Source organism: Kogia breviceps, chromosome 15 (assembly GCF_026419965.1).
Source record: "Kogia breviceps isolate mKogBre1 chromosome 15, mKogBre1 haplotype 1, whole genome shotgun sequence".
Taxonomy (NCBI): Eukaryota; Metazoa; Chordata; class Mammalia; order Artiodactyla; family Physeteridae; genus Kogia; species Kogia breviceps.
The window spans coordinates 13,661,046-13,677,144 of record NC_081324.1 but is presented as its reverse complement, the minus strand read 5'-3'; the positions used below and the strand labels follow the sequence as shown (position 1 = coordinate 13,677,144).

Sequence of the window (16,099 nt, the reverse complement as noted above, 5' to 3'; positions counted from 1 at the left end):
AAAATGATGGCTTCCCTGGTGGCACAGTGTTTAAGAATCCGCCTGCCAAGGCAGGGGACACGGGTTCAAGCCCTGGTGCGGGAAGATCCCACATGCTGCAGAGCAACTAAGCCCGTGTGCCACAACTACTGAGCCCGTGTGCCTAGAGCTGGCGCTTCACAAGAGAAGCCACCGCAATGAGAAGCCCGAGCACCGCAACGAAGAGTAGCCCTGCTCGCCACAACTAGAAAAAGCCCGTGCACAGCAACAAAGACCCAACACTGCCAAAATAAATAGATAAATAAATAAAATAAATTTATTAAAAATAAATTTATAAAGTCCCTTTTTTTTTTTTTTTTTTCTGCAGGCGCTTCCAGCGCTTTATATATAGTTCTCTCCCGGACAGAAGGACAGACAATGAGACCCGCACCGTCGGCCCGCATCATTAGTACCTTGGACACGGCACCAGGTCCAACCCAGTCCCTGGTACCCTTCCGGGAGAATTCTGGTCCGGCCTCAGATCAGCACCTCAGACAGCTCCCGGCCCAACCCGCCGGAAACAACCAAATAAATTAAAAGAAGTGGGGGTGGAGGGGGAAACAAAAACACCTAAGGATAAGGAAGAGGGGTGCCCCTCCCTCAGAGTAAGAAGAGTTTTCTGTCTCCTCCCACAAAATGGGGAAATAATAGTGTATATTGAACAGAGTAGTTGGAAAGATTAAACGAGGTGACTTGTCCAATGCATGTCACATACTAAGTAACTGGAAAACATTAGCTGCTCTAACATTAATAATTACTGTTATTACTGTGAGCTCCAATTCTAGGCCTTACTATTAAAATATGGCACAATTGCCTTAGCCAGGATATTTCTTTCTATTGGCATATGTGGGAATTCTATCAGTTACTCATACACACAGTTTTATCAGTTGTTTATGTACATAGATCATTTACTAACAATCAACTCAATCAAAATAACTTTCTGTATTTAGAAAATCGGTGGTGGGCGGGGGAAGGAAATCTTAAAACACCCGAAGATTATAGAGAGATTCGGATGCAGAAATTGGGCAAAGATTCCCCCTCTCCCACTGGCTAAACCCAAGTTGTAATCAATAACTGTGAAGGCCCTGGCATTCCAGGGTAGGAGGCAGGACAAGAGAGATCTTGCTCCTCCTGTCCACCTTATCTGCTTGACCCCAGACGGAGAAGCTTGGACCGTATTGGGAATTGCCTTCTAGAACTGCCCTGCCATAGTTACTGTGTGATTTGAGAGGCTCTCTCCATCCAAGTGTGCTCTCAGCTTCCTCCTCTGAAACTTCTGACCTTTAGGTACTTCTGCCCCATTCCTACTTCACCCAAAGGCTTAAAACTATGGTTTTGCTATGAGGACAAAGGAGGGCAATCTGAACATTTGGAGAAAGTCCTACAAGTAGATAACTGAGGTTTTCCTCTCCATTTGCCGACTCTCCCCACTCCTGTTGAAAAGTATTAGAGTTCTCAGCATCCTCAAGGTCAAAGTTAAACCCAGGTTGATACTCATCTCCCTTCCCACCCTGCTTGCCCATCTTTTACTGTTCACATCGACTGCCTCTTCCAGAATTCATAATCTATGCAGAATAAGTCATTTCAAGTTCAGGGGGAGTTTTGGGGGTAGAAGCGCCCCCTACGCCTGCTTACCCATTTCCTTTCCCCTCTCTCTCTCTTAACGTTTCCTTACTCTCTCAGCCAATAGAGAGGAGTTTAAACATGTAAATGCGGTTCTAAACTGCATTTAAAGAATTAACCCATTTTGCCCCTCACTGGTCTAAACCACAGGGTGCCAACCAGACGCTAATTGCTTTCTTCTGGTGGGGTTCCAGACTGCTCCTAGGAAGGAAGGAGCGCACACTCCTGGCACCAATTGGCTAATTCAATTTACTTCAACGGCATTAGCCTCTGTCAGAATATTCATGAGCAGGGGAATGAGGACCCGCGGCACAGGCAGGCGGCAGCCACTCGGGCTAAGGAAGGCGCGCGGGAGGGGAAGCGGACCGCGCGCTGTGCTCGGGGGACGGTGACCGCGACGAGCGGCTCTTCTCCTCGGCCGGGCGGAGCTCAGGGGACCGCGGCAGGGCGGGGCAGGGCATCGGCGGGGTTGGCGCGCCTGGCATCGCAGCTCAACTCCTGGCGACTGCGCGGAGACTTTGAGAAAGATCCGAAGGCAGAAAAGCTGTGACACTTTTGACGGAGTGGGTAGGGGGGTGGGGGGGGCGGGGGCAGCGCCGAGAGCGGGGACGAAGGGACCCAGCGGGACACGGCTGCCTGCTGGGGGAGGCAGCGATGTGAGCCGGACGTCTGCCCCGGAGGAGTCTGGACCGAACGTCCCCGGAGAATCGCGTGCCTGCCAGGTAAAGCGGAGAGCTCGGGTGGGGCCCCGCGCGTTTGTCCCTGGACTCCGAGCACTGGGCTGCGCAGGGCGCCGGAGCCCGTTCTCCCGGGAAGCTGACCCGGGCGCCGCGCGCGGTCCGGCTCCGCGCCGCTCTCTGCCCGCAACTACCCGCCGCCGCGGCCAGTTTGCGAGCGGGTCTGAGTTGGACTTGCTCGTACTTTGGGGGGAAGGGGATGTGAAGGTGCCTGGGCTGGGGAGCCGTTCTCTGAAAGCTAGAGCGCAGTGGGGCAGCCTGAGGGCGCGGCGCGCTGGCAGCCGGAGCTGAGCGCCCGGGTCACGGGGACCGGAGACCCAGGAGCGCGGCTCTGTGGGGCTCTTGACCCAGCCTTCGGCCTCGCTTGCCCCGGGGCGGCTGCGCCTCTCTCCAGCAGCGGGTGGGAGAGTGCTGGCCGCGTCCCCGGCTCGAGGATGCGCGCCGGGGACGGGGACCAGAGACCTAGGCTCCAGGGAGGATCGGGCGCCCGCGGGGCTGGTCCCAGTCCGCGCCTCGCGCGCCACGCACGCCCGAGTTCGTCCGTGGGAGGAGAATGTGGTGGTGACTCCTCGCGTCCCCGCCGCCTGCCGGACATCGCCAGCTCCTCGGATTTCCTGTCTCCGGGCCCTGACACTCCCAGGGAAAGCTCTGAATTGCGCGCGAGTTGTTTGGGCTTTGCTCCTTGTAGTTGCTGTGGAGGGACAGCCGGGGGTAAGGGGGCGGCGAGGGGTCAGATGGGGTGAAAGTTGCAGATTTGTAGAGGAAACAATATCGCGGAGCTGCAACGTGCCCTCATCAACAGGGAGAGACTGCGGGCTGGACTTACGCCGAAGCAAAAGCCTCTGCCTGGCTATCCACCTCGCGGCGGGGGGGAGGGGGGGAGGGTAGGGTGGAAGCTGGAACCTGGAGGGCAGCCCGGAGGCAGCGCCAGAGCTGTTTTTTTCTGCTCAGACCAGGCAGAGTCAAAGGGCTGGCAGCAGAGCACAGGGTGGGGGGGGTGGTCGCCTAGTAGATTCGGAGTGTACCGTGCCATTATTATTGCCCTTATTATTATTATTATTAATGCTGTTGTTACTGGCACGAATACCAGGAAGGATTTTTTTCTTCTGATTGTTATAGGTCTCCTGGAAACTAAGTCTGCCCCTCCCCCCCAAAATATGTCCCTTGACCGCACTCTAATCTCTGATGCTCCTCTCCACCAAGGAAAATTACTCCTCAGAGCTGTGGCGGAGCCAGGGACCCAGCTAAGGAATTGGATCTACCTAAGAACAACAGAAACAAAAAGTCGCAACTTCACAATGTGCTTGCACCAACGCTAAAGATGAATGTTCTATCTCTATGGGCTCCCCTTCCTCAGCCTCATCTGGCTCCGGAACGGTGGAGGTATTGCCAGTCTTGAACCCATACTTGACCCAGCTTTTTCTTTTCATGTATTTATACAATCTGTAAATTTATTTTTCTCTTGTCATGACCCTCGCAATCCCACTGGGCATGTTGCCTGGCAGGGGCAGACTCCAGTTCCCAACACCCGAGGCAGCCACAAGGGCACCTGCGGTCACCTCCTCTTGGCTTGGCCCTAGTCAGAGCTGCTCCAGGGTGCAGGCTTGGCCAGCTGATGACGCAGAAAACAGGGCAAGAGTGTGGGAGAACAGTGTGTCAGAGTTAAGCCAAGTACAGGAGATGAGGTCAAGCCTCCTTGCTGGCCACATCCCTTCCTGCCAGAGAAAAGAGAGAGACAAATGAAGAGCAAATGGGAAGTATTTTAAATCGGAACCAAGCTCTCAGAGTCTACTTTAGGCTGTTGCCATTGACTTTGGCATGACCTTTTCTTGCCAGTGCTTCTGATTTTCCCTGTTTGCCAATGCACGAGTAGCCATGCCTTTCTAATAGGACAGTTGTGGTGGTGAGATGATCTAATTTTGTATCCCAAAAATGCTTTGAGCATCCTGGGAAAGGACAGTCTATAAAATACTCAATTTTAATGTTTTGTGGAAAGTTTGCTACACTGCAGGTTACGGAGATACATTTTTAGCATGTGTGCCATGTGGCAGTGTAAAATTAAAATAGAAAAGGAAAGTACAAACATAAAAATGACAGCATTCTTGACTTTCTTGTGCATACTTGTAGAAAAAATTATCTTTCATTTGGGGAAAGTTGCCCAGGAATTTAATCAGTGTTTATACTACTGAAACGCCCCCTTCTACCTTTCTCCCCAGTAAAATTTTATGACCCAGTTCTCACAGGAAAGGCAATGGGAATGTAGTAAGTTCTGGGGGCTGAGAGGCAGGATGGAAGGGTTGTTAGGGGAACCATCACATAGGATTTGGAGACTGGAATGGGAAGAAAGATGCCATCATCCTTGCAGAGTGGGGAAATGTTCTTCTGGAAAAAAACAATTGAGCGGTATAGGGCAATAGACCCAGCACTGGCTGTTGTCTGCTCTCTATTTCAGGACTAGAACTTGATCAGATGTTCCAAAGAGGGCTAACCAAGGTGTTTTGCCCTCCTCCCTTTGGTAAAGGTATTGCCTTGCTCTTATCTTTCGATGGCTATTAACTTCTCTCTCCCTGCCTGTACAGTGCAATAGTTTCCCTTGCCTTTTCAAAGAGATTCAGATGTACTCTCTCAGTCCCTTATATATTTGTAAATATTCCCCAAGTTCTGAAGCTTCTCAGAGACGTGCAGCTGTTGGCAAATTTAAGTACATAGCTGGAAGTAATCAAGAGAGCCACTGAAAAGTGGGTATGTTTTCCCCTGGTGGAGAAGTTATTGAATGCCTTTTGAGCTAGAAAATTAGCAGTTTAGAAAAGCAGGGGGGATTTCCTTGACTTCCCTCTACTCATAAACCAGTAGTTGTATTTTTCTTTCCCTCATAGTAGTGAGCACTGTTTGGTTAAGCATTTTCTACAGTTTGGGACTTAAAATGGGGTTCTGCCTGATGGTGTTCTATGGAGAAAGGAAAAATGTAAAGAGATACGGAAGGAAGAGCTGCAGTAGCTAGAACATAAATCAGCCAGAATATATGGGGGGGTGATGAGAATAGGTCTTTTCAACCTTAAAAAAATATTCACTTTGGAAGAAAAAGAAGTCTGATTATTGGCAACCAAGGCTGAAACCAAGGCAGCTGATGCCGAGAGGAGCCAAAGGGCAGTTCTTCTTAGTTTAGAAACAGCAAGACAGCCTCTGCCAAAGATTGCTGTAAACACAGAATAAAGATTTCATTGTGGGCTGGTGTGACTAGAATAATTAGACAGTTAATTGTTCATTCTGATCTGGTGGTGTTGTAATCAGTAGGACAGAGCAGCGAAAATAAGAGCAAGGGGGAAATGGAAAAGTAACACATCACTTTTATCTTCATTTGTTTTACTCTGATGGTATTTAGGAAAATCCTGGTTAGGTTTTTTGTTTTTTTTTTTTAAAGTATATTCATATCCCCAGAACACTGAGAACACTGGCGATCTAAGATCCCTTGCTGCCATTTTTCCCGCTCTAGGTTCTACTCTGGTTATGGACAAAATTTCTCATCTTCTAAAATCAGCATGGGAAACTACAGTGGGAATGAGTGCCTTAGGTAACTCCAGTGTTAATTAATAGATTTATTATGTGCAAACCGTAGTGTCAGCTCAATCAAAATATATGCAAATAGCACTAGATTTTTGTGCTTCTCCAACACTTTTTTTCATAGACATATAAGGTTTAAGAAGTAAATATTCCATTTTTGACGTTTAATTATATTCTATTGTGAAATAAATTGCATAGTGATTAATCTTTCACATTTAATTGAAGAACTAGCCTCCTCTGTATTTTCATACTAATTTAGAGACAAAAGAAAATGTATTTTAAGTGATAAAGGTGATTTTAAGCAGCTGAGCATCTACAGTTATTACAGGCAGTAGACTGTGACTTACTGTTATTTACTAAAAGATGGCACTGTCATAAATCCCTTCTGAAATGACTTCTACAGTGAAGAAATGAGCAAGGGAATAGAGAGAATTAAGTACCTGGTGTCTGAGGTGGAGGAAAGGAAGAACCATGTATTCATTAAGTTCAAACCCTCCCTGAATCCCAATATTGACATAGAATATGGAGCAAATTCTCGTTATTTGAAATTTAAAAAGGAACATTTTTAAGTGTCGACATTAAGTATAATTGTTCTGGGAATAAAAGCACTATGTTACAAAGAAAGCACAATAAATTACATAAGGTCATAAAGTCTCATAAAGAGAAATACTTAGTTTCTCCAAGATATATTCATTTTGTCTCAGTTTAAGAGGTACAAAACTGTCCTTACTAACCTTTAGTTTCTTTTATCCATCAATGAATCAAAAGGGATTGCAAAGGAAGAAAACTTACTGAAGTGTTAAAAAAGCATAAGTGGTACAAAATTACGGAACTATCGAGTTCTCCGAAGACAGAATTCTACTTTACAAAATGCACTGTCTACAGAAATTAAAAATACAAAATCATATTGCCACATTAAATTATGGAAACAATCCATTTTAAAGAGAAATTTAGCCTTTTCTCATTTAATTGCTATTCATGGTTTGCTAAATAGTTTTTCAGAATAAACTGCCAATCTCCTGTTAACCAGGACTGTCTAGTTAAGAATATTCCTAATTACATATGGATTAACTTAATTTTAGAACCCTAAGAATATTCAAATCAAAGCATCACTCAAGTGCAGTGCAAAACAGAAATGGTCCAATTTGCCTCAAGGTATATATAATTATTTTTTAAGTTTAAGGAATCATAAAAGAACAAACATTTGGTGTGGGAGTACATCAATGAATAACCACAATAAAAGAGTAAGGAAAGCTATAAACTGTTAGATCTTTTAAATATATGCAAAGTAAAGTTATGGCAATACAGCTAATTTCTTCTTCCAAAGCAGTAAGGACTGGTCATGTAAATACCATGCAAAGTTCAAATGTCAAAGACATGCAGAGCATTGCCTGAAATGGGAGTATTTTTGCTATTTATAAGAATGTTTGACAATCTGATCAAAAGTTTAAAATTTATTCCAACAAATGCCATGACCACGTTAAGAGTAAAGAGGTATCTTACATGGAAGAGATATTTCTTTATAGCTCCATAGTTCCTAGCTGGAATCTTACACGTAGTAGATTCTCAATAAATATGTATTGATTTCATTCTTTATAAGGAAGATAAAATTGAATTAATGGAATTTCCAAGATAGATGAATTTATAATATGTCAAATAGTTGAATGGTCTTTGTTGCTTCAAATTCTTTCTCTCAACTGGCAAGATATGCCCGGGACCAGTAGTCATAATTATTGGCAATATTCTGGTCTGGGTATGAGGGAGGTAAAAAAAGAGGAAAAACTTAAAGGCTTTCCTTTTTTCTAGTTTTACCTAACTACTGAATGTGTTTATGTATACCTAAGTTGATAAAAATGCACAGTATCTCTTCGTAACAAAGATGGCATTTCACCAAATGGTTATTATTTACAAGAAGCCATCACCCAGATTCCACCTTTGAAGTACTATTAGACCGATTATGACTAAAAGGCTGCTATGGCAACTAATTAAAGGGTAGTTAATAAAATAATAATTTCATTCCAAGGCAATGGCTACCTCTGGTTGTCATAGAAGTTTGTTTGACATATGGCCAAATGGTCAAGCCCAATCATGCAACTGCAGCAGTGTTCAACCTCCCGCAGGAGGACAGAAACCTACAATATACTTACACTTATCTGCCCCTGCACCGGATCTACAACTAAAATAAGCTATGTTGACCTTCCATCAAAATGAAAAACAGGTGCCCATAAGGAACTGAAATGTCTATAGGTAAATCATCAGGCTGTTTTCTTTTTCTTTTAGGTCTGACCTTAGTTGAATGAACAAGATGGTCTTAGTGTTTTCCTAGAGAACAGAACATAGCGTAGTATGCTGGCATAATTGGGAGCTAACAGTCAAGAGAAAACCAGGCTAGAATTAGCATGAAGATTCAATTACCCCTTGTTCCCAGAGGCAGTTGTTTACCAGGATTGGTGCTAAGGTTGTGGTCAAAATAGGGTGGGAAGATGTGCAGTGCAGCTTGTTTGTTACCTAGCTGATATCCTTGGATGGAACCAAACTTTGGTTTCCACTTTCCATCAGTAAACTGAAACAGAGTTTATTAGATAGTAGCTGATGTAAATTGCTGGATACACATTTTAAGAGTACAGTTGAGCATAAGTATTTTAGATGTATTTATAAAAATTTGCGGTTAAAGATATTGTATACATAATATTTTTCTGAAGGAATAACGTATATTTTAGAACATATTCATTATTACTTTCTTTCATTTTATAAAGCTAATGACTTTGAATCCCTTATCAATTCCTAATATGGGGTTAATTTTCACATATTATAAATAATCAATGAACTTACCATAATTTGTTTTCAAAAACCAACAGAAGTAATTTCATTTAGCAATTTAATTAGAAATTGACTAAAGGAATTTCATTTAGATGTAATTTCTAAAGGCAACCAAATAGGTGTTTTTAATTTGAAAAATTATTAGCACTCTGATAAGAGTATCAAACAGATGGAAGTGAACACTCAATCTTCGCGTCTCATATCTTTTTCTATGCAAATGTTTTGAGTAGACATGTAGAAGGGGCAGTATCACCTACTTCCCACTTTTTAAGTTTGGGGGAAAACCAACTGAACATTACAGTCATCTCTGTGCCCACCGTTACACAGACCCAAAGGTTCCCTTATCTTCATTTTATTTGTATTTGTATGGACATATATACACTACCAAGCGTAAAATAGATAGCTAGTGGGAAGCAGCCGCATAGCACAGGGAGATCAGCTCGGTGCTCTGTGACCACCTAGAGGGGTGAGATAGGGAGGGTGGGAGGGAGGGAGACACAAGAGGGAGGGGATATGGGGATATATGTATGCATATGGCTGATTCACTTTGTTGTAAAGCAGAAACTAACACGCCATTGTAAAGCAATTATACTCCAATAAAGATGTTAAAAAAAAAAAGAAACAAGAAACAAGACAAGTTCCGGTATCTCTCTTTTTCAAATCACTTGATCCCCTGAATCAAAGGCCTCATCTGAAGTGTGCATTTGCAAAGGCGTCATCATCACATCATTGAAATAAGAAGCCACCCTTGAGAGCACTGTGTCTTGGAAGCTTTTCTTGGATATTAAATTAGACTCTAAATCTGTGCCATACTTTTTGCACAAACTGGCAAGAACTCCCAAGGATGCTCATCTTATAAATAAATATTAAATAAGATTTTTGTTATTATTTGCTATCGTTAATCTCACTACAAATTGTATTTAAAGCAAATAGAATATAGCAGTCAAAGCACATCTTCATTAAAGTTATAGTTTTGAAATGTTATAATTGTATCCTTAGGCTGTGCATTCATCTCAATAATACTGGGAACATTTATTCAGTCTAAAAATATGAGGCATACTCACATTTGGAAATAAAATCCTTGAGTAGTCATTAAAAAATTAATCCATTTAGCAGTTCAACACCTCAGTGTAATACTTCAGGCAGCTAAGCACAGAGGCTATCATCTAATTCATGGGGCTGGCGAACATTTGGAGATCAAATTGCTGAGGCTCGTTTCTTTAAACACAGGAAAACAACAGATTTCTTCATGATATAGAAATGCTGTCCATGTCTTCAGATACATCTATATAGTTCGCTTGTGTCGATTAAAATGTGTAGCATTCAGAGAGAAAGCAGAAAGGGCAATACAAATAACCACCATTTATTTAGTCCTTGTCTCTGTGCCAGACTCTGTGCTAAGTGCTTCAGATGCATGACCCCATTAATCTTCTTAGTGAAACCAGTATAGTTATCCACTTCATTTCGCAGATGCTGAAACTGAGGCATAGGATTAAGTGGTCACCCCAGGCAGATTTCAAGCCCAGGACTCTCTGGCTCCCAAGTTTGGAGTCCCAACCCCACACAGTTACACTGCTCTCCCTACAACAGGGTTTCTTAACCTTGGCACAAATGACATGTTGGGCCAGATAATTCTTAATTCTTGTGTGTGTGTGTGTGTGTGTGTGTGTTTTAACTTCACTGTTTTCTGTGGAGGTTTTTTTGTATTTATTTATTTTTAAACATCTTTATTGGAGTATAATTGCTTTACGATGGTGTGTTAGTTTCTACTTTATAACAAAGTGAATCAGTTATACATACACATATGTCCCCATGCTGCGGACCTGCCAGACGAAGAAGACCAAACCAACCAGAGCCAGAAGGGAAGGGGTAAGGAACTGAAACAGCGCCGACGAATGGGGTCAGAAGGACCAAGACAACTGATGGTTGCAGGGCAGATTTTATTGTGCTACAGCTGCAGGTTATATAGACTAGAAAAGGGAAGGTTGCCAGACGGTGGTTTACATTATCTAATGACTGTCTCAGCTCAAGGTTTACTTCCCTGGGAGAAAACCCATAAACCCAGAATCATCAAAAATAACCTGCACGTGCAGGGGGGAGACAGCTTTGCTTATCTCATTTCACATTCTTTCTGATCTCTGGGCCCTGGTGATTTATTTCCCATGGAATAGAACAAGGAGGGGAACAAGTAGGGACAGTCCCTTCGAGCAGCGGTGGAGCAGCAGTGGCATACCTGGCACGTCCGCAGCCTGCTCTCATGGCTGACAGCTTCCCACATCCCCATATCCCCTCCCTCCCTCTTGCGTCTCCCTCCCTCTCACCCTCCCTGTCCTACCCCTCTAGGTGGTCACAAAGCACAGTCATTCTTAATTCTTTATTGGAGGAGTGAAAAGGAGCTGTCCTGTGTGTTGTAGGACATTAGCAGCATCCTTGGTCTCTACCCACTAGATGCCAGTAGCATCCTCTCAGTCGTGAACACCAAAACTGTCTCCAGGCATTGTCACATGTCCCGGGGGGAGCAGCATCACCCCGATCAGGAGCCACGGCCACAGAGCAAAGTTCGACCTCCACGCATTGCTTATTTTGCACACATTTGCAACTTAAGGTTATAGGTCATTCATTTTCGAAATAATAATATAGGTATGTCTCATAGTTATGTTAGCCACATTATCGATTATTTGTTTTAAAAAAAATGAGACAAAACTTTGGGAGAAAAATTAAGTCAACATGCATTTATTAGTTGTTTATTACTTGTTTCCTTTGGAGCCCAAAGAGAGCCTTTGGATCAAAAGAGTGCCGTGATTATATTTTTGTACCAACGAAGATCAGTATAATGGTTGAAAAAGTTTTAAGCCATAGTACCCAGATGCCAATTAACGGATTGTCCAGTAGACTCCAGGTTCCAAGAGAACAGGGATGGGAACGCTCTTGTTCATCTTAATATCCCCTGAACCCAACAGTATACCTTGCACATAGTCAGTGCTCAATAAGTACTTCTTTAATAAATGACTGAAATTATGGTTAACCTAGTATAGGTTTCGGATGCTCTATCGCAGGCGTCTGTTTAGACTTGACAGGTATTACATTTTCCTTTAATTAGAGGCATTGATGTGCACCTGACAGTATGCTGACCATATTTATAACTTTAGTGAAACCAGAGGAATAGATAATATGTTACATGAAGAAATATGATCAAAAAGGCTGATTGGATGGGCTGTATCTAATAAGATGAAACTTACCGTGAACAATGCCAATGAGGAAAACAAACCATGTAGAGATCGAGTGGCCTGCCTAAGGCTTATCTCAGCTAAGGAAAAGCAGAGCTGGAACTCAAACTCAGGCCTCTTGAGACCCACATTTTCTAGGTATAAGTCGATCCTGTCTTTGCTTTGTCTTGGTCAGGGGCACCTGAGATGTCCTATTCTGTTCCATGCATCACGCTCTACCTGCATCATACCTATAGAAAATAGCCACTGGCCTCTGAGGGGCTCAAAAACATGCCTTTCAGATGAATGGCTGAAGGTCTTTAAAATGGCAGTCCTGACATAGAAAAGACTTAGAGGGGCCACAATAGTCATCTTCAAGTACCTGGAATATCTTCATGTGACAGAAAATAAATTTATTACACATTGTCATGGAGAACTGAACCAGGGCCCCTGAATGGAAACCATGGAGAAGCAAATGCTATTGCAGCATAATGATGAGCTTCCTAATGATGAATTGTCCTACACTGGAGGGAGCTCCCATGGGAAGTAGTGAGCTCTCAGTCCTCAGAGGGGAGCCTGCAGATGACTGGCCCATGGGAATTTGAGCCCAAACAGGTGGGAGAATGTACCAGACAGTCTCCAGCATTCCTTCTAGCCCTCAGTACATATGAATTCTTTCTTATAGGTTATTATTGACCTTGTAAATTACTATATGTAGTTCTGTTAATAAAGGCAAGATCTATGTTTTCTCTAATCTACTCTATTCAGAGTCATTGGAGTAAACAGAATAGAATGAGTAGGAGAGAGAATCTTACCACATGCCATAAAGAATAAGAATCACTTCCCACATGCCAAACACTGTGTAGAGCACGTCACCAGGATTATCCCATGTATTCCTGATAAGAACCTCATGAAGTGGGAACCTGTACAATCACTACTTTGTAACTGAGGAAACTGAATCACAGAGAAGGTACATAACTTGTCCAGGCTCACACAGCTAGTAATTCCAGCCTTACTACTTGAACCTGAGTCAGTCCAAAGTTACAAAGTCTGATTTATAACTACTGTAGCACGCCACCTCATCCTTTCAGAAGGAGTACACTATTTTGTTTGAAACGTTGGCAATTTCTAGAGTTTGAGACATGTGGCTAATTTAAACGCAAATATCTAAAACACCTTTCAAAGACTAAAATATGTCATTTAAAAAATTATTTGCTTTTTCTATTATCCATGATGTTGTTCCCTTCAAATAGTGCAATGCTACGAGTCAACTTTAAGTAAATAAGCAAATAGGGTTTTCGGGTTTGTTTGGGTTGTTTTTTAGATGTCTTTAGAAGAAAGATTGGTATTGGAATTTCAGACACTGTTCTGTAAATTAGCGAATTAGAACTCGGGTCTCCAGGCTGAAAGTACTAGTGTGAAAACGGGACTGTGAATTTCCATAAATGTGGAAATTCTAATGGTCAAGTTATTTGACCCAATTATATCATTAAAGATCATGCTCTCTTCTGATCACGATTATCTTGTTGGATGATCTTCTGTCTTACAATTATCTTATTGGATATTTCATAAAACCAAACTGATTTTAAAACTACTTTCTCTGCCTTTATTATTTTAGTGCCAAAATGATGGTGAAAAGCTCTAAAGCATTCCGCCAGAGAGCACTGGATTCAGCCCACTTGTAACTCAGATTTAGTTGAAGATAACTTCAACTTTGCAAATTAGATCTGGTGACTTCCTGTTCTGAGGCAGTGCTGCTTCATGCCCACGATTCCAGACAACAACTGGCTAAAGACTTAAAACACTCTTGTGCGTTTGCTTTCTAAACTTATTGTTACCCTAGTGCTTACATGACTTCAGCACTTATTGAAGTCCATAATTCTATATTTATCTTTCATGCAAAACATCAAGGCCATTGTAGGCAGGGGTCCCAGCACTTATAGAACTTAAAGTGGCATTTTAGGTAACTCTCTTCCGTGCAGCTGTTTTGCCAAAAGGAAGGAGGCTTCACTGAGCCCTGTGGCTTGCGGTGCCAAGAAGAGGATGATAGAAGTCTTCTGCTGATAATAAAATAGTCTTGTGCTGTATGTTCACAGCCCAGCAAGGCTCATGTCTAAAATAATTGCCTTGCTGAGCCTCTTACCATAACATATTCTCATCAGGGTGTCATTCTACCACGTCAAATTGGGGCTTGAAGAACATTTATATGACTTTGTGAAGTGGAATGGAGATTAGCGCACTGTTTTATTCACAAATTTCCCTGCAGGTTTTTACATTATTCCATAAAGGGAAACTCTTATAAATAAAAGAGTGTTCTCAATATACTTTATGTTGGGAAATATTCTAAATCAAGGACTAAGACGTCTCCTAAATGAACATGAGTCATGGGAAACATCTCTACAACTCAAAGAATTATGGAACAGAGAGTGAAACCATGAAACCATGTCTTCAATCATATGTGAGCTACCCAGAATGTAGGATCTTATAGGTTATTCAGGGGATTTGGACAGAAAAAAATTAGGAGGAACTGACCTGGGAAGGAGACATCAACAAGCACTGAAGAAGGTACCAGGCAAATGCTGCTGCCAGTACCTGACCCTGGACTTCAAGCTCCTTGAGTCAATGTGTGTCAAAAGCCAAATGGCATCAATCTGTACCCTCATTTACAGTTCTGAGAAGCATAGATGGCCTTAAGTCATGGCACCTTTAGAAGTCACTGGCTAAGGGATCTGAATAACTGGGCCAGGAGTAAAGGAAGTACAGAGGAGAAAAAGAGTGACTACAAAGGCATGGACTTATAATATCATAGGGTAGAGAGGAAATGTGTCATTTTAGGAGTTTGTTTCATTATAATATGCAGCCTTCAAGTTAAAAGAGATGTTACCTTCCCTTTCCTATCCCAACCCTACTACTATTCACATCCTACAGAAGATACCAAAGATAACTCTTGCACCTTTAAGAAAAAAGGAAAACTTTCATACATTTGGTGCTGGGTAAAATAAATATTTAAGCCAAATTAAAGACATCAAAAATAAGTGCATCGAAAAGTCACAGCCATATTGAACAATAAACAATTTATGGAAGGAGCCCAGAAAAATTGTTTTTGTTTTTTTTATAATAAATTGTTTTTTAAAATATTGAAAAGCATAGTCTCTGACTATGCATTTTATTTATGAGTGTAAGTAGAATTTTTCAAGGAACACAAAAATACTAAAATAAAATGTAAGTGTGACACATACATTTCTCTTTGAGGCTTGGCACAAAAGGGAAATCTAGGTAGATATGAGGTTAACTGCATAGTTTAATTCAATGACCATTAGCTACCCTAATTGAGAGAACAGGAGGTCAGGATTATGCGAAATTGTAAATGATTCAAAATCATTTATAGTTGACTAAAGAAGAGTTTTTGGCCTTTGACTTGAATACAGGTAAGCCTGGGGATCTAGCAATTCAGTTTTTAAAAAGATAAGGAAATCTCAACAGGAACACTGAAGATGATTTTTTTATGTATTCTTGAAGGAATAAATAAACTCATTTTACTTTAAAAAAATAAATAAATAAGCCTATATGGAAAAAAAAAAAAAAGATAAGGAAATCTCATAAGTGAAGTCTAGATGCCCAAGCTTAGACACTTCTCTTTTTCCCCCTCCTTTCTTAGCTCAGCTCCTCCCTACTTGTCCTGGGGTGCTTGTGGGCCATATTCACCAGACCTGAGCTGAGCTTACTTTCTGCTGAGTACGCCAGGTAACTGGATGGTTCACTGGTTGTATTCTTGCTCTTGCTTCCTATTCCCTTAGAGCTCCCGTGATTTTATAAATGTGTGGGTTGGAGGGCAAGAAATAGGAGGAGGTGCTGAGAGGGTTAACCCAGGAAGAGTTGCCCCAGTGACACAACCCCAAGTCTGACAGACCCCAGACTCTTTACCACTATCAAAAACACAAAAACAAAAACACCGTCTCTCTTAAATATTTCTCTGGTTCCAAGGCAAGTTGGAATACAAATTGTTTCAAAAGGATCCTGTGCATGCAAAGTGAACAGCTGTCAACAAAGCTATAATTAAGGAGATGAGATGCTGTCAATAAACTTGAAATAATGGTCTTCCTCGGAGCAGCCACAGTATGTCTTATCTCTTCT

At 42.3% G+C, this 16,099-nt stretch overlaps 1 protein-coding gene across 1 annotated transcript in view; it reads left to right on the top strand.

The window, feature by feature from the left end:
- The first annotated feature begins 1,807 nt into the window (after window positions 1-1,807).
- The window catches only part of CDH20 (cadherin 20), a 209,747-nt gene continuing 195,455 nt past the window's right edge, over window positions 1,808-16,099 (top strand). The window contains exon 1 of the mRNA XM_059039373.2: window positions 1,808-2,363. The gene's annotated coding sequence lies outside the window, so the exon portion shown is untranslated. The remainder of the gene's footprint in view (window positions 2,364-16,099) is intronic.